General features: G+C 39.0%; 1 protein-coding gene across 6 annotated transcripts in view; it reads left to right on the top strand.

Annotated features, from left to right (window-relative positions):
• The first annotated feature begins 7,353 nt into the window (after positions 1 to 7,353).
• The window catches only part of CYRIA (CYFIP related Rac1 interactor A), a 60,828-nt gene continuing 46,344 nt past the window's right edge, over positions 7,354 to 21,837 (top strand). For 3 of the 6 annotated variants that reach the window (XM_067294312.1, XM_067294311.1, XM_067294307.1), the window contains exon 1: positions 7,748 to 7,840. The gene's annotated coding sequence lies outside the window, so the exon portion shown is untranslated. Of the gene's footprint in view, positions 7,516 to 7,747; positions 7,841 to 8,162; positions 8,245 to 9,843; positions 9,979 to 21,837 lie in introns of those variants that run through there. The other 3 variants (XM_067294309.1, XM_067294310.1, XM_067294308.1) reach the window with 3 other exon arrangements.

The following is a 21,837-nucleotide window of genomic DNA, read 5'->3' as shown; positions in this document are numbered from 1 at the left end:
AGCTGGTTTTAAACACTATAGCTGCAGCAGTAAGCAATCTCCAGTAAACAAAGAAACGTAGAAAATGTCTTAAAAGACTTGAAGCAGAGAATATGCTTCACTCCTATTATGAGATCTATAATGATTTGAGGAAAAGTTTTTTATGAGTTTCATTTGTTTTATGCAAAATTTCTGACTCTTTCTGACTGCTAGAAAGTTCTAGTCACTATCGGTAATTCGAGAGCTCCTGCCTGGTATAGTATTTCAAGGTAAAATGAGGTTAAATGGCTTTGAGACTTCTGGCTAAATGAATGACAGAAGACATAGCAGGGAGGAGAGAGGGGATTAGGAGAGGTGACATTATTGGGTGAGGAGAAGAAAGTGAGATGGAAGAAGATATTTATTTCCCATTCAAGGCAGCTATTGGGAAAACTGAGTCGACTTATTGTCTATTGTATATTGCTGTTACAGGGGAACTAATAATAACTTTCTCATACCTACGAGAAGGTTATCAAGAAGAAAGAGCGAGGCTCTTCACAGTGGTGCATGGCAAGAGAATGAGAAACAATGGGCAGGAGTCGAACATAGAGAGGTTCAGGGTGGATATAAGGAAAAATTTTTGCATCATGAGGTCAGTCAGGACAGGCTGCCCAAAGAGGTTGTTCAGTCTCCACCCCTGGAAATTTTCAAGACCAGACTGGACAAACACCTGAGCCACCTGGTCTGTTCTCATAGCCGAGGAGGAGGTTGGACTAGAAACTGCCTGAGGTCCCCTCCAACATGAATTATTTTATGATCCTGTGATCCTATGATTGTTCAATATATTGTGGAAACAGATCTTTTCCCATCCATATAAATAAACTTCCCATTTATTGTTATAATTGACTGGCATTAATTACTGTTCACTATAAACATCTGTTTGACTGCTGACTATTGACTTTTCATAATTAATGCTGTATTTCTCTTTCAGATAGTAGATTAGTAATTTTATTTCATTTACATATATAGACTCCATACTTGCAAGAAGGGACGTAATGACTATTTAGAGAAATCAGGAGAAGGTGTTTAGCTTTCCTCATTTAGATGCCAGAAAAGGTCCACATAGTTTACTAATAACAAGAACACTTCCTTTTTTTTTTTAAGTAGCATTGTCATCATCTAGCAGGAGGATGGTATAGGGGCTATAATTTCTCTATCAGTAATTAGAATGAAAAGTTTGAAATGTAATAATACAGCTAAAGAAAGGTGTAATTTTTAGCAGTTTCAAAAACATCTCAATGTTCCTACCACTTTTATTGCTCTGCTATATGTATTATAAACGAGACAAAAGTCTATGCTTGGAGTGCCTAGATTGTAGAGGACTTAAATTGCTTTCCTGTTGGCACCATCTCAAATGAAGTCTTTAACAGTTCCGTTATAATTAAATTTTCTTTGAACCTTTGATTAAAAGGGAGAAGACAGTCCTTTTCAAAGATGTAAAATTTCTAGCTTTTTAGATATTCTCAAGAGATTAAAAAAAAATTTTTTTCTTTTTCACTCTTGGGTAACTAAAACATCTAAGATAATTTTCAATTTATTTATCCTACTTTTTCTCAAATAACAATGGAAAAGAAAGCACAGAGTGGCCAATATTCTGCTGCCTTGCATGTAGTGCAAGTCCTCTACAATTTGTGAAACATGCTTTAAAAAACTGCTGGAACAGTCATTAGTGATTTACATCTATCTTAAGATTTGTTTTGACTCAATAAACAACAGATAAACCCCAAAGACTTTAATAAAACTTTAGCACATGCTTTAAGTTTTTTGTTGTATCAGAAGAGTCAAATAATTGCAGAAGGGAGAACTCAGTTCTGGATTCCTTAAGCTTCCCAAGCTATAGGCAGACATGCACTCAAGCACAACCCATCCTTCTCTCTCCAGTTTGTGCTGGAGGTTGTCACTCTTACTCATGTCTGTTTGCAGAGTTGACAGGGGGAGTATATCCTAATATAATTCAGTCAAAATAAGATGACTTAGCAAAAAACTACTACTTAAAATGCTTAATGTAATCTCATTTTGACTACATTAGTAAGTCATCCCAGCAAATCTAAGGGGACAATAATAGTTGACAGGCAGATGGCAATGGTAATGCCCTTCACCTGCAGAGTGGAACTGAGAAGGTAACACCCATCCACAACTTAATGATTCTATAAAGGAGCGCCCAAATCCTTCAGGAGATTCTTTTCAAATACAATGCAAGGCAGGGTATTAGCTCTTTTTTAGTTTATTATATTCCTTAAAATAATTGGGCTGCATCCATAAAACATGTACCAAATACAGTTTTTAAGTTTTCAAAGTCAAGCTTTTAAGAACTAAGAAATATTAGAATGCAGATTTTAACACAACTTTCATGTAGTCAGTTGCGCACCTACCCTGCTTCTTGATTGAGTCAAGGACTATGTGTGTTCATTTATAAACATTATGCATTCATGTATATGAAGTTTGAAAGAATATAATATATATGAAATATGGGGTCCATACTGAGATTGTATGGGCAATTTAAATACTGGCTTTCCTAATATAAAAGTTAAGAATCTAATTTAGCAACCCAACCATTACTTTAATATACTTCTGTGTAATTTCCTGTAATGACAGCTTATAACTTCATGCATCATCAAATCGGAGTTCTGACCTTTCAACTCTCTAACAAACATTTCAGTCAGTCTAAGGACAAGTCTAAGTTTGCTGACTGCCATGTAGCAATGGAGTAAAACTATATGGCTGAAATTATTGTTTTCATGAGCTATGTCCTCATGAGCTCCTTTGACAGAGACTGTTGCACTCAAGGAAAGCTCTAACAAATAGCTCACAAAGCATGTCCTGAATATCTTATTTGTCAGTAGGATGTATGAAGGTAAACTGAAATATGGGTACTAGGGCAGCTGAAAACTTCAGTGGCTCAGGAGTTGCTTCAGAAACAGTTCATTCACTCTTGCTATATGTACATTTAACTCTGACAGTGGGGGTGGCAAAGTGAAGGAAACCATTTTGGTTGTCCAATTTCAATTTATTCTCCATATAATCGAGTCCTACTGGTCAGTAGTGGAAAATTATTGCCTCAGAGTGGAATGACAGCTGTTAGGCCCACTGAGGAATAATTGGTAGGATACTGGTTCAGTCTAGTAGTCATGCTGCTACAGAAACGTTAACGTATTGATGATGTCACCTATTTCTATAGTACATGCATACAAATCATTCACACATATACACCAAAACTAGAAGAATATTTTCTGAAAAATGCCCTTTCAATGGAAATCACATGCAGTAAGATAGAAGATTTACCACTTAAATTTTGTGTTTGGTGTAGATTCTATGTCTGCTGGTTATCAAGTCAGCATGCAGAGGTGTGATGAGATGTGATGAGTTTAGACTATTCCTCCTCCCTCCAACTAGGTAAGCTCCACGTGAGTTTGGGAACCATGCAGCATTTTCAGCCCTCAACAAAAAAACAAACAAACAAAAAACCCAAAACAGAAGTAGGACTGTGGTGTGAGGTAATCATTACTTCACAGGACATTGCTTGGGTTGCTACTGCTTTCCATTTAGGAGTAAAAGTATGTCAGTCATGTCAGACAAACCTTTTAGCTAGATATTGGGGGAAAGTTTAATAGATTATTTTTAAAAATAAATATATATGACTTGCCTAGATTCCTAGTCATCTATCTATAGCTCTGAACGATGCAAGTTACCCATCTTGAATTCTCATGATTCTTGCAGTATTGGTTACCTCATCTGCATAAAATGAATAGAATAAATTGTTACAAATCCAAAAATATACTGTTGCCAGGATACATCTTGCTAGATGCAAATGAAAATGGGTTTGTGCCGACCAGCTTAAAATAGTTTGATACTTAGACATTTTCTTATTAACATTAATAGTGATAAATGAAACATTGTATATCCAGTGAATTATTGAAATTATAATCATTTTTGCATTGGAAATAGTATTTTAAGCAAATCTGAACCAATTTGTATACAATATAATTCCACTAAAAATGCTACAGTTCACTGTAGAAGAAGCATACAGAATGAATTTCTGAGTAAGAAACAATTTCAGACATAATTCAGAGATGTAAGATGACATTAACCCTCCCTCCTCTTTTTTTTTTTTTTTTTTTGGCTTTGCTATGGCTCAAGACTCACTGGTTTTACTTCTAACTTACAGTAGTGTAACTGAGAGGAGGAATAGGTCCTAAATTCCAAAATAGTACTGAGGTTGGACTTCACAAGTCATGAGCAACTACAACTTTAAATAATATAAATGGTACAACCTTCAATTATACAAGTGATGACAGGATTATACTGAATATTCATATAATTTGCTTCATAGAATATATTAGCGTTACCCTTTTCTCTGTGCTAACCACAAAAAATAAAGTACTTCCAGACTGAGGATATGATTAAGGGGCTGATTCAATGGCCACTAAAACTGAAGAGACTTTCCTTTGAATTCAGTAATCTCTGAACTGGGCTCTAAATCTACCTCTTTGGAGAATGATTCATTTTGGTCTACGCAGAGGTAAAATGAGCGTAAGAATTATGTCCTTTTATTCCACATATCAACCTCTACATGTACTACTTAAGAAAATGGCTAGATATATCTATTAGTTCTGCTTAGCAAGTTAACCATCAGAATCGGGTAACTTCACACTCCCATCTTTTCTGAGGTCACTGGTTGCATCCAGATGATTGTTAGTGCAGTTCTGCACAAAGCCATGAATTTCAAGACTTGCAAGGCACCATATCCTCTACAAAAGGATAGACTATGTCATTCCAGGTAGACAGTCATTCAAATATTTGCTGGCTTTGTAGATGATCTTATGAATCATTCCTGTTAAAAAAAGAAGAAACAGAAAAGAACATCTCTGTGTGGTCATTTAAATTACATGCTGGAGATTGAATTTAGGGTACCTAAGGGGTCAGATGTCTGTATAAGCAAGCTAACATGTTACTATGTTCTAACTAAGCCATGGAATCTGGTTGTGTATGTATTGCCATAAATGTGCAGTAAAATGTGTTAAATTCCCCTGAAATTTGAGATAACAGACTTAGATGGGATTCAGTGTGAGAATCAGACTCCTAAATTTTAGATGTCTGTATGCAGGTGTCTTCAGCTAGGCGTCTAAACTCCTACTGTAATGAAGAGAGAGTCACTTGCGTAGCTGTGGGCATCCTGACTTATCTGAATCACCTGTATGGGTCACAGGACCTACAGGACATCTGTATGCTTCTGTAACAGCAGTAGAAAACAAGGGGAGATATCCAAGGGCATCTTAAAACGTCCTGAATGTCCATGTTTAATTGATTCATGGATAAGGACCTGGGTCCATGGCACTTGGGTAACTTTGAGCTGGTGATAACAGAGACTCTTAGTGGGTGGTCCATTGCATTGCTCATCAGATAACTGACTGTAGGCACCCAAGCGCTTCTTGTGATGCTAAGGCACCTATATGAAAACACCATAATCGGACCTTAATATTGACTATAATGGGAGGTTACACACCTAACCAATGTCTAAGATCATGCCTGTCTATAGATCTAAATTTAGATGTACGATTCACCTGCCTGGAAGCATATCCTTCCACCTGAGAAAGCCTAGGGTATTTGAGATACTGGCATGGGGCTAGTAGATAGAGATAGAACTATATGGAAAACTTGCACCTTTTCACAGCAAAAACTGGAGGCTATGAGATGCCTCACAAAGCTTAAATGATACTAGATGGCTATATTTAGGAATCTGAACCATACCAAATGTGTCTTAAACTGAATTTGTCTCCCTTGTGCACTGGGATAACAGGTTCACACAGACAGTTACTGTTGCTTAGCTAATACAAAAGTAGCTGATTAAACAATTATTTCCTGGTCTCTAATGTCATTGTCCAAAGTTGAAAATCTGAAATGTTACTGAGCTGCCATTCCCCCTAAAGGCTCTTCAACTTCAGTCTTATGTGACGCTAAAGCTACACAGATGTTCTGCAGTTCATTTTCATCAATATATAGCAGTGCCTTTGTTTTGACAGGATTTAAAAGTTGTGTTTATCTAACTTAAATACTATTAGTATCTAGAATTAAAATACTCTTCTGGATAAGTCCTTGATACTTTCAGTGTAGATAATCTGAGAGCATACATAACTCGCTATATGTAAGGCTAACAGAATATTTGCAAGTGATGGCTGACTGTTACCTCTTTTTTTGTAACAGCATCCGGTAAAAGACATGTCCATTACATAGTGGTCAGAATACATGCCCCTGAAAAATAACTAAGGAAAGGAGGATATTAAACTGTTAATTGGGAATCTGAGGTTCAGTTCTCTCCTCCTTCAAGTTTTCCATGTGACTGTTTTTCCTAGATAATGCTATTTACTTCTTTTACAAGGGACTTTGAGACTTATGAATGAAAAATGAAAGCCATAATGTAGTGTCCTATTAAGCTGAGTGTTATAAGGGTAATTATATTAAATATGTGCTACAGTAGCAGAGACTGAGCCTTTTAATAGACTAATTATGTCCTTTGAATTATTTTCTAACTAGAGAATTCAGAATTTTTCAGACCAAAGAGATCTAATTCAAGGATATTTGGCTTTAGTTAAGGAAAGAAGTTAATGTCATGTAAGCATTGCTGCTGTGGGACACTTGCTTAGCATGAGCAAAAGGCCAGGGAACCCGGTTAGCAGCAGATCCTACATGCTCGTAGCTCTATGAGACCGCTGGGGTTCACAGCACTTCAAAACTCGCCGCATTCATGAGAATCACACCCGCGCTGTGCACAGGCCCTTTCCCTGACACATTTTCTCAAGTCACAACACAGCTGCGAACTCTGGGGCTCATTGACACAGTGCTATAATAGCTTTGTGGTCAGCATTATTCAGATTATGGCTTCTCACATTTAAAGAGCTCTGTAAGCAAAACCTTGGTATGAGCAAATAAACAGATATTTCTATGCTGTACTTCCAATACTGTCACTAATAGGCTTTTTTTCTATCTTTCCTTCTTTCTTCCTGTAAATGACTCACAGACTGTTTTTTGGGGAAGGGGAAACTGAGCTCCGCATAGCCACTCTTACAACTTTAACCTTATTTAACCCTCAAAACAGTAAGAGGAAGTAGAAAGTATTTTCATGAGCTGTGAATGGGCTCAGATCTGGCTTTGACATCTTAAGGAAGTACTGCCTTCTGCGGAGTCAGAAAGGCAAAAAACGAAATGTGTTTGCAGCCCTGCTGGACTCAAACGCCTACACACACACGGGCAGAGCGCACAAACGGGGACGGCATGGGAATTGTGCGAAACGGGGCGTATCTGGGGCAGAAAGGCTGCGCCGCGGCGGCGGGGGCGGGGGTTTGGTCCCTCTCCGCGGGGGAAGCACGGGTGACAGCGGCACGTTTGGCCGCCTTCACTTCCGAGCGCGCACGCCCTGCGGCTGCCTGCCTCGGGCTGAAGCATCCCGGAGCAGCCGCAGCCCGCGGAGCACCTGGGCAGCTCGAGGCGCCCCGGAACGAGGTTGGTGCGGAGGTGTGTGGGGGTCCCGCCACCCCACCCGCCGCCGCCGCCGCCGCGTTTCCTTCCTTATTCAGAGCCGCGCCGCAGCCTCGCCGCCTCCCCCTCCCCACAGCCGCGGGCCGCGGCCCGGCCCCCCCAACGGCGGCGGCGGCGGCAGGGGCGGGCCTGGGGGAGCCGCGCCCGCCCGCAGCCACCGCGGGGCGGGCCTGCGAGTGTCGCGCCGGGCCGCGCCGCAGCGCAGCGCACCGCGCCGGCGGGTGTCTCAGAGGCGCGGCGAGGCGCGGGGCATGGCCGGCGGCCCCCGCGGCGGCGGCGGGCGGCGCAGGTGAGCGGCGCGGCGGGCGGCGGCGGCGGGGTCGGGCGCCCCCCCCCCTCCCCCTCCGCGCGCGGAGGGCTGCGCGCGGCGGCAGCGCAGCTGCCGATTGGCCGCCGGCGCCGCGGGGCTGCGGCGGGAGAGCGGGCGGGGGGGGATGGGGGGCTGCGCCTCCCCCGCACGGGGTCCGCAGCCCCCCGGCTGCCTCCCGCGAACCGGGTGGTTCTCCTGGGCGCGGGGGAGCCGCCCCGCGCCGCCCCTCGCCTCACCTCCGCGTCGGGCCCCTCCCGGCCGCCTCCTTTGTGCCCTCTCCCGGCCCGGCGGCGCCGAGGGGCCGCGCGGCGGGGAGGGTGAGGGCCGGTGCCGGGCAGCAGGATGCCGCAGGACGCGGCCAACTGTTGCCGAAGGAGGCAGCGGTGCGTGGCCGGGTGCCGCGCCGCGTTTGGCGGTGGCTCCCCGCGCAGGGCGGCGCGGCGCGGCAGCCCGGGTGCCCGCGTTGCCCTCGCGTGTGCGGGGCGGGGCGGGGCGCTGCGCTCGGCTCGGGCATCCGGCATCGGCGTCCCCGCGGTCCGGCCGCCGGTGCGGGCTCGGCTGCTGCGGTGCCGCGGGGTGTCCGTGAGACAAAAGATGGTGGCGGCGCGGCGCTGGAGGGAGCGTGCTGCGCTGCCGGCCCGGGGGCGACGTGCGCGGCTTCGGGGGTACCGGAAACTGCCCCTCTGAGCTGCTGAATGGGGGTAGCTGGATGCAGGCTGCGAGGAGCGTTTTTTTCCTCCTAGATTAATTTACCATTTGGAGAGCTAGCCATGGGAAGAGATAGAAAGCCGTGTTCTGTAATACTGAATTCATACTTCTGTGTGAATCCCTCCGTGTTCAGATGTGTAACACTGAACAGATACCATGCTTGCATTTATTTATTTTTTTTCTAATTTAATTTCAAGACAGTTAAGCTTTAATTTTATTAATTTGGTTTTTGTTATGTTAAAGCCTTAGTAATGTATGATGCCAGTATGTAAGATGGGAATGCTCCATAATTCACTAGAAACACAAAAAGACTCTTAACTTCATACTCTCGGTGTTGTTGCTAGTAACTTGCTGAGGGTGGTGATGTGGGTTGGTTTCCAGCCGGTTTCTCGTGCTCTTGGATTTCCACACAGCCGATCTTTGCGCTCGGTTTTTCTTTACCAGCTCCTAAAGGCGGTTGGTATGTGTGGGGGGGAAAGGGTAAGGCAAGGGGGCAGGGATGTTTATGCTTTGCTTTTCTTCTCCTGCTTTTGCCATCTGTGAGGTCAGAAAAAAAAATAAAAATGGCTTTGGCTGTGAACTCTTCAGTGGGGAGGTCTGGAATGAAATGCACTTGTGACATGAGGTTGCCTTGTGCACGGAGAATTTTACATGCTCATCATTGGTCTGCAAAAATACCCCAACTCATATTACAGGGAAGAACTAAGTCAATACTTCCCTTTTCTCTGTTATGCTTTTACATTTTTGTAACATATAAGGAAGACTTATACAGCAGTAATACACTTTTTTTTAAGGAGTGAATTTTGTAATTTCTTGTTTGGTCTGGTAATTTCTACTGCCACATAAGTCTTCCTACCCTCCCCTTACCCCAGCACAAAATATCAACCAGCAAATAATTCATGATTTTAACCTTCGCAGAATAACTTTTAAAAAATGTTTTAATAAAATGAAATTACAGATAATATGGGAATAGCATGAAAGGTTTGACTTAAATTCATAATAACAGAAAGTAGCAGCTAAGAAGAAAATTCTTCAACTCTTCTTTGTATTAAACCACTTACGGTAGTCTGTCTGCTCATTTCACTGAAATGTAAACTATGGCAAGTTTAAGAGAGTCTCTGGGTTATTTATATGGTTTCTTAGTGACTGCCCAATATTTTATTGTATATTTTACTGTTTTGTACTTTTTTCAGTATGCTTCTATACTCTTTGTAGTGACACTTTAATTTCCCTGTGAACTTCTGTTCTCTGTTAAAAACAGAAAATAAACAAAACCGCAAGACATTAAAAGGACAGCGTATGCCGGTAATTAGAATGAAGAATACTTGGGTAATTCACAAAGGAAAAATAGCAGTCATCTTGGATACTACTGCATAGTTATTGTTGGCAGATGTCATTTCACCGTAACAGTGAGTCTATTAGTAAATTTTATAGTGATGGAAAGATAATTCATTGTTAGTGTGCTTAGTTTGACCTCATGACATCATTTTTTTGACACTGTTTTGGCAGGATAAAATATCTTATCCTCAGCAGTTTGGTAGTCTCAAAAAGACGTTAAAGATCTGCATATACAGTATGTTGCAGATCTCCAAATGTTTTTGTATTACGTAAAATGATTGGTTAAAATGTGTATCAAAAGTATTCGACATTTAAATGAATAACGATTCCTGTGCTTTAATAGAAATCATATTTTGTAGGTATGCAGATACTGTAAAAATTTAAGACCTTTTCAATCATACTTGTATGCATCTTCAAGAACCCTTTTAATTAGAGTTTTTAGAGAAATTGTAGAATAGTTTTGTAGAATCACTGGCATTCTTTAGCACTAGATTCATAATGCATGCAGTGGAATGAGTTTGGTCATTCAGTTCACATTTTATACAAAACAAAAACATTATTCAAAATCCCAAATCTGTATGCAGTATGGACATCACTAGGTATCCTGTTAAATCCCTGAAAGCAAACTTAGTTTGTCAATGTGATTTCTAATGTCAGAGGACAGAGGAATATACATACTGACATTGATTTAGAGGAGCTGAAACCTCATAATACTTCCTCTGTATTGACTTCAGTATCTATTTGGATTTGATTCAATATTATCAGTCATTCTTTTAGCAGTGATTTTTACTCATGTTATCTATGACAGTAAGATAAAATCGGAGAAAACAGTTTGAGAGGCATATTTAATACGTGGGGCAACTTGAGAATTGCAAAAAATGCAGTCATAAATTTGGACTCTGCTGTTTTAAGTCAAATTTTACAAGGCTGATACACATTCGTACGTAGCTAAACACTTGAAACTAAATTCTTCCTTTTACTGTGAGATGTATAGGTCTTAACTCTTGTGAAGTACTTAATTTACCTTTTTTTTTGTTTGTTTTTCACGTTCCAGTTCACATTTCCAATTAAAATGAAAGGCAGGAGTCTTATTTGCTGGACTCGTACTGCCTGATTCAGATTCTTGATTTAAACTACTAGCAGTAGTTGCTTCCACGGGAAAAAACGGTAGTAATAGATACAGGACAACTGCTTTTTAGGCTGGATACAAACTAGGGCAGCACTGACACACAGGTGCTTAAAAATTTGTATTTATTATTGTGGATTTTAGATGTTTAGAAATAATCTCATGATTGATATCTTCAAATTTACATTAACTTAAATAGCAATCAGTCTTGCCTTAGTTCAGGAATAGTTACTTTTCCATGACAAGAGTTAAATATTCTTGTCTAATTTACATATGTGTCAGTAGACTACATAATCAATGCCCTATGGGATTTTTCTGTGCATTTAATCCTTTTTTTATTCCTTTCTGTTGTAATATTTCTGGAGGGTTGTTCTGAGTGTCAATATATGGGTTGACCTTTAAGATTATGGTTGGATGGTTGGGTTGGATGAACAGCAGTGCAAAAGGTGAAGTTGTATAAGGCTGAGACTTTTTTTATTAATAAATCTGTAAGAAATTTGCAAAGGTTGTAAAAGCGTGAAAAGTTATTTTGAAGATTCCAGTGGCAATGAAACTTGTGCTGTTATTTGTGACGACCATAAGTGTTAGTCTTGTTTTGTTAAAGCCTTAAATTAATAAATGTGATTTACAAATTTATGTCCCTCAGCTCTGTTGAATAGCATAGATGTGGGATGTGAGTTGATGCATATAGGGTATGGAATGGGGTATGTTGAGATCTTGAGTTTGGTCCCCTATTTATCTGTGATGAGCTCTGAATGACTGAGTCATATCTGGGCATTGGAGTTTGCGCAGTTTAATAATACTGTGGCGGTGGTTTGGTGTTTTTAAGGGGGTGTATAGACTTACATTGACATTTTAGATAACAGTCTAAATTACTTGTAGGTGAGGAGGGGACACAAAATCAAGCTTTCCACGTCATGGGTAATTGATGCGGCTAATGCACATAGTTTGCATTATTCTCTGATGCACGTAGTTTTAATTTCAAATTTAAGTAATTATTAGAAACTTTATGTATATGTGTATATAAATACATACGTACACACTATATGTGGGATTCTTTTGGCGGATCTTTCTCCTTATAGAATTATGGCTGGTATTCATAAATTGAGTGGGCTATTATACAATTAGATGCCTCAAAGTTAAGAATGAAGTTCTTAACTCATGCCTGAAAACACACTGTTGCCTATATTTTCACTGTAAAAAAAATTACATGCATTGAACTTCACTTCTGCATACATCCTGAACTGTTACCATCTTGACTATTCTGGAGAGTGGTAGCTCTTTCATGCCTGACCTCCCTTCTGGTGTCTTTAGATGGGAATATTTCCCCTAGATTTAAAAATCTAGGGGAAAGAAACACTAAGAAATGCGTTAAGACCTATAAGCTATTACACAGACTTCAGGGAACTCAAACTGTGGCAGAGATGTTCATCTTATCCTCTTCTCTTTATATTCAGTAGTGCAGTAGTTGCATCAATTACCCAGGATGTGGGAAGCTTGATTTTTTTTTTTTTTTTTTTTCCTGTCCCCACCTCAGTTTGAAGTAATCTAGGCTCACGTCTCTCTCTTCCTAGGACAGTGCAACAAACATCATCTCGTAAGCTGTTCTGTAGTGGTAGGTAACCTTTATTCCACCTGCAGCTGTGTTACTTTGAAAAAAGAATTAAAGATTATTTACACCAGAAGGAAAGACTTTTGCCCTGTGATCAAGGCATTCAACCTGAGATGAAGGAAGTCTGATTCCTATGGCTGTTTTATTCTTTTATCCAGTAAATGCGCTTCTATTTCAAGCTTCAATGGGAAGAGTAGTTTATTGGTTAGGGCACTAGGGTAGAAGAGGGAGATTTGGTTGTGAGCCAGCCATTTAGCCTGAAAAGGGCATACCACTCAGTTCTTCCACTTACTCTGTGATTGCTATTAAATTGTTCAGTGATGCTAGGTGTGCTCTTGCCTTCTCATCTGAAGCTTTAAAATTGTGAGTCCTTTCTTCATTATTTTTTGAAACGGATGACTTTGTATCTTGCTCCTCGGGAGGCCTGAAAGGTTTTATAACCTTTCATGATTAAAATAAACATCTCCTTAGCTTCCAGGATGGGTGAAGTTAAGGTAGAACATTTTCAGCTTTATTTCCTGTTAGATTAGATGGCTTCCCACTTACTCTCCCCCCGCCCTTTTTTTTAAATTCCATTGTTAGATATCCAGAATTATGGTAGCCATGCTCAGAGTTCTATTTTATGAGTCCATTTTGTGTCTCTAGTTTCATGTGGTCTGGTAAATCTAAGTGTAGATTTTTTTTGAATGAAATACTGATTTAGCAAGAGTGGACTGAGGTTACCTTCAGAAGAAAGTGTTTATTTTAGTGTTAGAACAGTTTGAGCATGGTTTGATTCAGTTGGCTAGCATAGGCCTCTTGTCCTATTTGAGATGTTTTACTCAGTGCATCTGCACTTGGCTAGCAGAAGCAAGAACTACAGGAGACCCATGTCCTTCTTGAGTAGCCCTACTGGCAAGTCAGGGTATGCCAAGATATTGCAGTTGATATTATTTGCCTGTATAAGCAGATAAAGAGCTCAGTAGAGTACTAAGATCATAGTTGTCTAGGATGAATGTGGTTAGACTGAGAAGGGGGAGGAGAGGTTTTCTTGTTGTTCAAAGGCTTTTCAATGAAAACCTGCTTTTTGTTTTATTGTCTTTATTGCCAGTGCATTTGTTACATAGCCTAATCATTATTGTTTTCATTTTGCAGCAGCCCCAGATTAAGTCTGGGATGTAAGTTTGAGTTAATGGCTTTCTGGGAGGGGAGGAGAAAGTCCATTTTCTGGTTTCTCTTATGCATATTAATGGTGATGTATAGCTGTGGAGCAAAAATTCATTAGTATCAGTTGTTAGCTGGTACAGAAATGCTGAGTGGTGATGCTGCTTATGGAGCTGAATTGTTTTTGGAGAATGATGAAAATTCTCTCTGATTACAGATCTATATGATCCTATCTCAAGTAAATTGGTTGCAAATTTGTGTTTAAATAGTCTTCATGAGATACATACAGTGTTATTTATCATTTGGTTTGTTGTTTGATACAGATGATTAGGTGGACTTAATTTTTCTGGAGGTTTTCTTTTAATATTGTAGAAATTGGGGATGAGGAGAAATGATGAAGGGACAATTGTATAATAATATTCCTCTAAGCTGTTCAGATATGTTTAGACTTTAGAAGACTAGATTAAGTTTGTGTTTTATTTCCAGAAACAGTCTAATTTTTTATCAGTTATACCTTCTCCCACCCACACATACATAATCTGATATCTTGTACTATTGTTTTGTAATTTCACAATGTTTTGCTGCCTGAAGGATCATCTGTCAACTGTTGGCAACTTCAGTAGAGTTAGAGTGCATGAAGAATGTGGGCATCTTTCAAAGTTTCTGGAAAAAAGGCTGTAATAATCTTCCTAATTGGTTTTTCATGGAGGAAAAAATGGGATCTGTGTACTGCTGATATTTTGTAGACATTTTTTCTATGTTCTTTATTATTAAAGTGTAAGTGCTGCGTAGACTGGAACACTATCCTTACTCTCTCAAAAGACTATTACAGTAGACTTCTGTAATATCAATTACTACGGGGACGGCTTGTGATTCCAAATGAGATCATGACTGGGAAGCTGGAAAATGAGTCTTTCTTAAAATGTTCCACGCTCTGAATACTTGAGTTTCTTAGAGTGCAATACTGAGGTCTATAGGGTTTATATTTTTAATTAGAGAAGTTGTTAAAAAAATACACTTACTATTTTGTATCAATATCTCTTGTATTCAAGAGGAAGATAGAAATACTTCAAGATCAGAAAATATTTTCTGGGAGTAAGCTGTCTGTGAAACAGATTCATATTTCTGCAACTAGATGTTCTTACTACGTTTATATTTGCCTTTGCCCAAAAGACAGGGAGAGAGCATACATACTAGAGGTTTTGGAAGTATAGTTATATTCTCATCTACTGTTGTACTGTGAGACAAAAAATGATTGGGATCTGACTATTTATGCCTTCATTTTACTGAGGTTTTGATTCATTATGGCACAGACAGTATCACGTTGTCCTTTACTGAACTAAAAGTAAAGCCGCCTAAAAAAATCCCCTTTTGTTCTGCTGCTGAGGAACACTGTGGGCTGCCAAATCCTGGCATTCTGAGTCACCACAATCGTAATAAAGTGTTTGTACTTTACAACTGCAGTTATTCAGTGTTTTCTATTTTGTTTATAAGTCAAAGGGACACCCACAGGTTAAAAAACTACTTTTTAAAGAAATAGTCCTTGTTTATACTGAAGTAACATTTTGTCAAAAGAGAATTAAATACACACTGCTAATACTAAAGCTTCCAAGGAGCAAACCATAATCTTTAACAATAACAACAACAACAACAACAAATGATATATATATAGAGAGAGAGAGACAGAGACAGAGACAGAATAATATATATCACATTTCATTTTCCATGTAATAGCAATGTTAGACTTTAAAAAAAAATCCTGGAATTATTTTTTCTCCTCATAGAACTCTGTTCTTTTAGCCATCTGATCTGACTTGATAATAATCTGATAATCGGGGGGGGGGGGTCTGTTTCCTTCCTTAAAAATAAATAAATAAATTTATATATGTGTGTGTGTGTGTGTATATGTGTGTGTATATATATATATGTATGTATGTGTGTGTATGTATGTATGTGTATATATATGTGTATATATATATATATATATAAAATTTATTTATTTTAAGGACAGACATTCTTACCCTGCAAATACTTATGTGTGTTTTAACTTTGATGCTTGGGCTGTGATCCAGCAAGTGTAACACATGTAACTGAATTCATTTGTTCACAGGATCAGTCCCAAAGAAAGCAGTGACATGCTAGTTACAATATTAAAATCAAATTCAGACTGATTGCACATAAGTAACTGAAGAAAAACAATGTGGATCCAAATCTACAATATATATCCTGTAATGCCGGCAAATTACTTAATTCCGCAAAAGATTTCTGCATGTATTGTGTAGGTCTCTGTATGTATGCTGTGTGTGGTCTGGCTGATGTACACTATCACCTGTGCTTGGAGAAGAAATGGGTATTCTTGTAACTTCTTGATTCTTTAGCTATTTATAGGTAGCAGTCCTCTTGCATGATTTTGGCTTTTACCTCTAATATCAGTTATTGAGGCTGAAACAATGATTTCTTTGTTGATCATCAAACACTGCTATTATTTCTTTTTGCCTGGTATATATGGGATTCAATATATCATTTACCTTTCCCTAGTTTTGAGCCTACTGAGCCGTTCTTGATGGCTCTCTTGAAGAGCCCAAGTTTTGCAAGTTAGATCAGTAGTCATTTTCTCTGATTCTGTCTTGTAGAGCTGTGTTTGGTACTGAACAAAAAGAATTGTCGCTAAATTGTATGTGTGTGATAGGGTCCAAGGCATTGTGGAAAACATATAGAAATATATGGAATAGAAAGTACTATATTTCACAAGAGTGTATTTTAATTGCTCTTCTGAGTCATGCTGTCACTATGACTGTTTCCAAAAGAAGACATTTGTATGCTAGTGATGGGATATTCATGCAAGAAAGGAGATATTACATAAGCAAATGAAAATATTACATGCCCTTAATCCTTTAGTTTTTAATGTATTCTTTAGTGAGTAGTTCAGCATGCATGAAGCATTTTGTGACAAGTAATTATGTATGTATTGAGTAAATGACAGTTGATTCATGGTGTCCTTCTTTCAGAGTATATATTCTTCATAAATATATATAATTCACTGAGGTAGGGAGGAGTGAATAATATTACAGCTTTGAGCTTCTTAATTCATGTGGCAATGCAGTCCTGGTTGTGGTGCTGACTTCCTTTCCTCTGTTTTACCCATAAAAGGAGAAAACTGTTGCCATATGACTTGTTTTAGAAATAGTCACGAGATACGGATTGGGAGGGGGAGAGGTTATTCAGGTAGCTTTCGTTCTTGTGCTAATTCTTTCACATGATGAGACATTCTGCTTTCTGTGTTTAATTTGATAATACCATTAGATTGTGTTATGTTTTACTTCTGTTGATGTCTGTTGAAGAAAATACTTTTTCTTATCACATTTTTTTTCCTATATGCATGGGAGATTCTGAAGGGAAATTGGATACAAATGAGTTTGGAATGAAGAAAAATCCCATTTCCTTGGAACTAGGCTATCCTCCAAGCCTGGAGAAACTTTCCTCCTGGTGATTAAAAGAATGACTGTGTGTGGTATTCTCCCATCTTGTGCTAGTGACTGTAGATATGCCTGCCTAAGTTTATTGCTTCATTTTGCACTATTAAAGTTTCTGCTCCAGTTTCTCAGGAAACAGAAATACTCAGGTGATTCTCTGAAGACTTGCCCAGAAATCAATTCTGGAAGTCTCAGGTGCCTTTCCAAGATTGGAGTCCTTTTGCTCACTTGTTCTGCAGTCTTGTAATGACTTCAAGGGCAAGTAAAGTAAGAGCTTCCTGATCTTCTTTGACATATTCTGACAAAGAGCAATGACCTCACATTCATGAGGGTCACAGTCTCTTCATAGGGTGAAGACAAGTAATGGCTCTAAGTTCCACCCAGTTTATACTGTGGTTTACCAGATGGCAATCAACTGGCTTATGTCTATGCTAGTATCAAAGTGTGCAGCCAGCACTGCAGTTCTCTTTACTTAACGATGCTATGAAACAATTTGACTTGGAGACATGTAAATTAGCTGACTCCCTTCTTGCTCTGTATAATCCAAGATGTTTTACTGGTAGAATGGTCTACCAGTGGAAGCCAGACTTTTTCTTGGACATCTGTGGAAAATAGAGATGTTTGACCCAAATATTTACCTTTGTATGAACTGAAGTATTTTGTCAGGGCCACTGGATGAAATGAAGTTCTTGGCAATGATCAGTTATTTTCCCAGCATCATCGTTATCTAGTGTCACCATAGGTATTTTGGGCTCCGTGTCAGAGGAAACACAGCAAAAGAAATAGAATAATTTTGATTCTGAAGTCTTTTTTTATCAAAGTGGTTTATTAATTTTTTCCACATCAGAATTGGGATTTAGGCCAACATCTGTAAGAAACAGATGTCTGTCTCATGCCAGTGGTGTTATCACTGAGGTTTTAATAAGTTGTTACTGCATTTATTTGGGAAGATTTTTGTTGTGTTGTAGACTTGGTTTTTTTGCGAGTTTGAATTGACAGTGGGTTTTCTGGTTATACACAATGATCTTTAGGTGAGTGTTGATGTCATTTTTGGGGTAGGTGTGGCATATCTTTTTGAAAGACAGAAATTTTACACATAGTTTAAGGGACTATGATTAAAGTACTTCCAGGTAAATGGAGGCATGGGAATTCAACATCTGGGACTTTTATGTTAGACAAAGGACTATCAAGATTGCACGATACTTTACAGTTTTTCAGAACAGTTTACTGGACCAGGTTGGTAGACAATACTACAACAGTTATAAATAAATGGTCAAGGTTTTGTAGAGTAATATGCAGGTTTGTCTGTACATTACTCTTGCAAGGCTACTTCAGGGTAACTAAAACTGGGATTTGAGAAGCATGTAGTGAGTTGTTCTGTCAGTATACAGTTATGAAAAGAGGGCATATTTCTGCACTGGCAGTATAACTTTTTCATTACCTGCAACATTGTGTAATCATTTAGATCTATAAGAAGTTTAAAATATAATAATTCTTGTTAAGTGTAATATTTATGTCCAGTTTGTACCACTGTAGTCATATTTTCCTTTGGAAAATCTTTATATTGTTTTCTGCGTTTACAGAGGACTTTTGCCCACTTGCATTGCTTGTGGTCTTTTTTGTGCAAATTGAGAGTAAACTTTTTTGTCCAAGGTTTGCAAAAAAACTTTTAAATAAATTTGAATTTCTGACTTAGAAAAAAGAAGCAAAGTCATGTAGACATAAGTAGTTTGAGTTATTGAAAAAAACACAGCAAATTTACAACCTCTTTAACGCTAATCTTGTAAAATGCTTGAATTTGCTCTTTGCCCCCACAGCAGTATATGTAAAGTTTGGAGAACCAGAGTCTCAGCTGCTATATATTGGCATAGGCCTGTATATACCAGCTGACAGTCTCAACCGATATTCTACTGGCAGTGATCCAGGCAGTTAAAATGAAGAAGTCAGATGCTCATCTTCAGTCTATCTGAACATGTTTTTAAAAAACCTAAAACCTACAGAGTGCAAAATTTCAGTCACTTATGGTACATATTATACTTCCAGGTACGCAAATATTAAACTGTTAACCAAAGAACAACAGAACTAAGTAAGTTTAGCTCTAGTTTTATATGAACCCTTGATTTAAAAACAGCAACCTAGATTAAGATGTGATATTAAAGCTAGAAGCTATAATGCCTTGAAAAGGAGACCTGTTAATTCTGAAATGCATTGGCTACTGATGGAATTAACTTTTAAAGTGATGTTCTCCAGAAGCAACTGGGAACTATAATCATGATATGTGTTTATCAGTAGTAAACTAAATAAGGAGCAGCTATGGCATGTGCTTGTCTGTGCTGTTACATTTTTAGTACCGTTTGTGGCATGGTTTTGTCCTTTGCCAACTAACACTCTCCCAGATAATGCCCAAGCATAGTCCTGGGTTTACTATAGACAAGGGACCATTAGCAAAATGCTATTTGGGGCTGGCCATCCTGTTTTGGAGGGTTAGGATTTTAGCTGTACAGCCGTGAGCTGTGCCATGCTAGCTGATTTCAAGCTCAGAGAAAGACTTTTTGCCCTGGTCTATTTTATTTACTGATATATATGTAACCACTGATGCTACTTTCCAGGAAGCTAGGATTCAGAAACTTAGGAATGCAATGGCAGGATTATCTTTGCATGCTCACAAGGGCAGAGAAAAAATTCTGTTGAATCTGGAAGCGAGAAGCAATGTTTGGAAAGCTGGAAAAGTAATTCAGAGGGACTTCCATCATAAATAATTGAGCTTCTTAATGTTTGTGTAAGAAAAGCCCTGGGGTATATAGAGGTATAATTAGCCATTTGAAGCATTATTTAAAAACAAAAAAAAATCAAGAATTATGGCCTGCCATTTTAATTAAAAATAAGCTAAATGTAAACAGATGGCATTTCCAGCATTCTCTGACCAGAGGATATATATACTGGTTATAGTGTAAAACTTGCACCTTTCCTGCGCTTTGCCTTCTGTTAACTAAAGTAGCGGTAGCAACCTGCTAGCACCACCCTGAATGATGATCTTTAGGCTTTTTAGGGAGTCTCTGCCTCAAGCAGATGTTCTAACCCTCTTTTTTTGTTGTTATTGTTCTAACCCATATGTGTGTGTGTGTGTTTGGTTTGGTTTTTTTTCCTCCTTTTTTTTGTTAGCAGTGTTAAAGCTATTAGCATCCTAATGACTTAGCAGAGTCTTGTCCAACTGACAACTCATGGGTTGAATCTAGTCCATGGAGTACTTCCATCTGTCTCTCAACCTCTTTTATAGGAAATGAGGAATAGCTGTTTGGACAATGTGGGCTGCTTTGTGAACTGAACATGTATCCCTCTGCTTGGAAATGGTCCAGCATTCAGAAATGGAGCCACTGCCTCCTGGTCCCCACGGGGGCAGTGATGGGCCAAGTGTGTGCCATTTCCTGTGCTGGGAATTCCTAATGCAATTTGTGATCTGAGGGGTGTGTGGATAGTGGATCAAAACTAGGGTCAGGTGCTACTACTGTAGAGGATGGACTGCCCTAAACAGAAGAGCCCTGTATTGCCAGACATTTCTCTCATCTTTTTGTGGTAATATGTAAGCAGTACCGGCTTGCTACTAAAAGCTTTAACAGGCTTGTACTTTTTCAGTCTATATTTTGACAATTGTGTGCTTCTTTCTTTCCCCCTCCCCTATATCTTAAAACAAAATACAGTTTTGTAACTTCATTTTGAAACATGTACTGTCTACCTCTTGAGACAAGGAGTTCTGAAATATGAAATAATACTGCTGTTGCATTGTTACGATTTAGAATCTGGCCCCTATATAGCACACTTCATCTTAACTGACTCCTCTGTTTTTCCTTTGATCTGCAGCATTATGTAATCCCTTGTGTAATGCAACTTCACTTAACTTTTTATTTGCAAGGAACTTTGCTATTAATGCTCGTTTGAATACTGAGCATACAGCCTTAATTATTTCTTACACAGCAGGAAACTTTCAAAGTAGCAGCTGTGTTTTGCCTTAAGTTAAATTGGTTGTGGACTATGACTGCTCAAATCCCTGAGTGTATAATGAGCTTTACTCCCAGCAAGCTCCCTAGACTACAACCATAAGGGTACTGAACTGACTTCTGTGTTTCATGTCATACATACATTTTAACTAGGGATAAATTGACTTAGTGGGTGTTACCAAAACAGTAACAGAGAATTCTCTTCTACATTAATATGTGATGGTTTTCCTCCTTGTTGCCTGCCTTCCCTTAAAAAACCATAGGGATTTTTTTGCTAAGGTTTCAAGAGCATGCATCAATTCATGTTGTTCCTGTGCATTTATACCACATTGGTGTTTAAGAAAAGATCACTTTTTCTTTCTTCCTGAATTTTCATGATGAAGAGAACGGTTGCTAATAAAAATGTTTATTCACCCTGTGTTTAGGTCAGAGTGCTGTAGAGATTATATTAGTATTTAGTTATTTTATAAACATTTTTAAAACATTCTCGATTCCCCCTGACTTTGCTGCAGAAGACTCTAATACCAATCTTGAATGTTAATTTCTAATTTTAAAGGAATATTCTGTTTTAAAGACCAAAA

Source organism: Apteryx mantelli, chromosome 3 (genome assembly GCF_036417845.1).
Source record: "Apteryx mantelli isolate bAptMan1 chromosome 3, bAptMan1.hap1, whole genome shotgun sequence".
NCBI classification, from domain to species: Eukaryota; Metazoa; Chordata; class Aves; order Apterygiformes; family Apterygidae; genus Apteryx; species Apteryx mantelli.
Note: the sequence above shows the minus strand (reverse complement) of the source record. Positions and strands in the feature narration are given on the sequence as shown.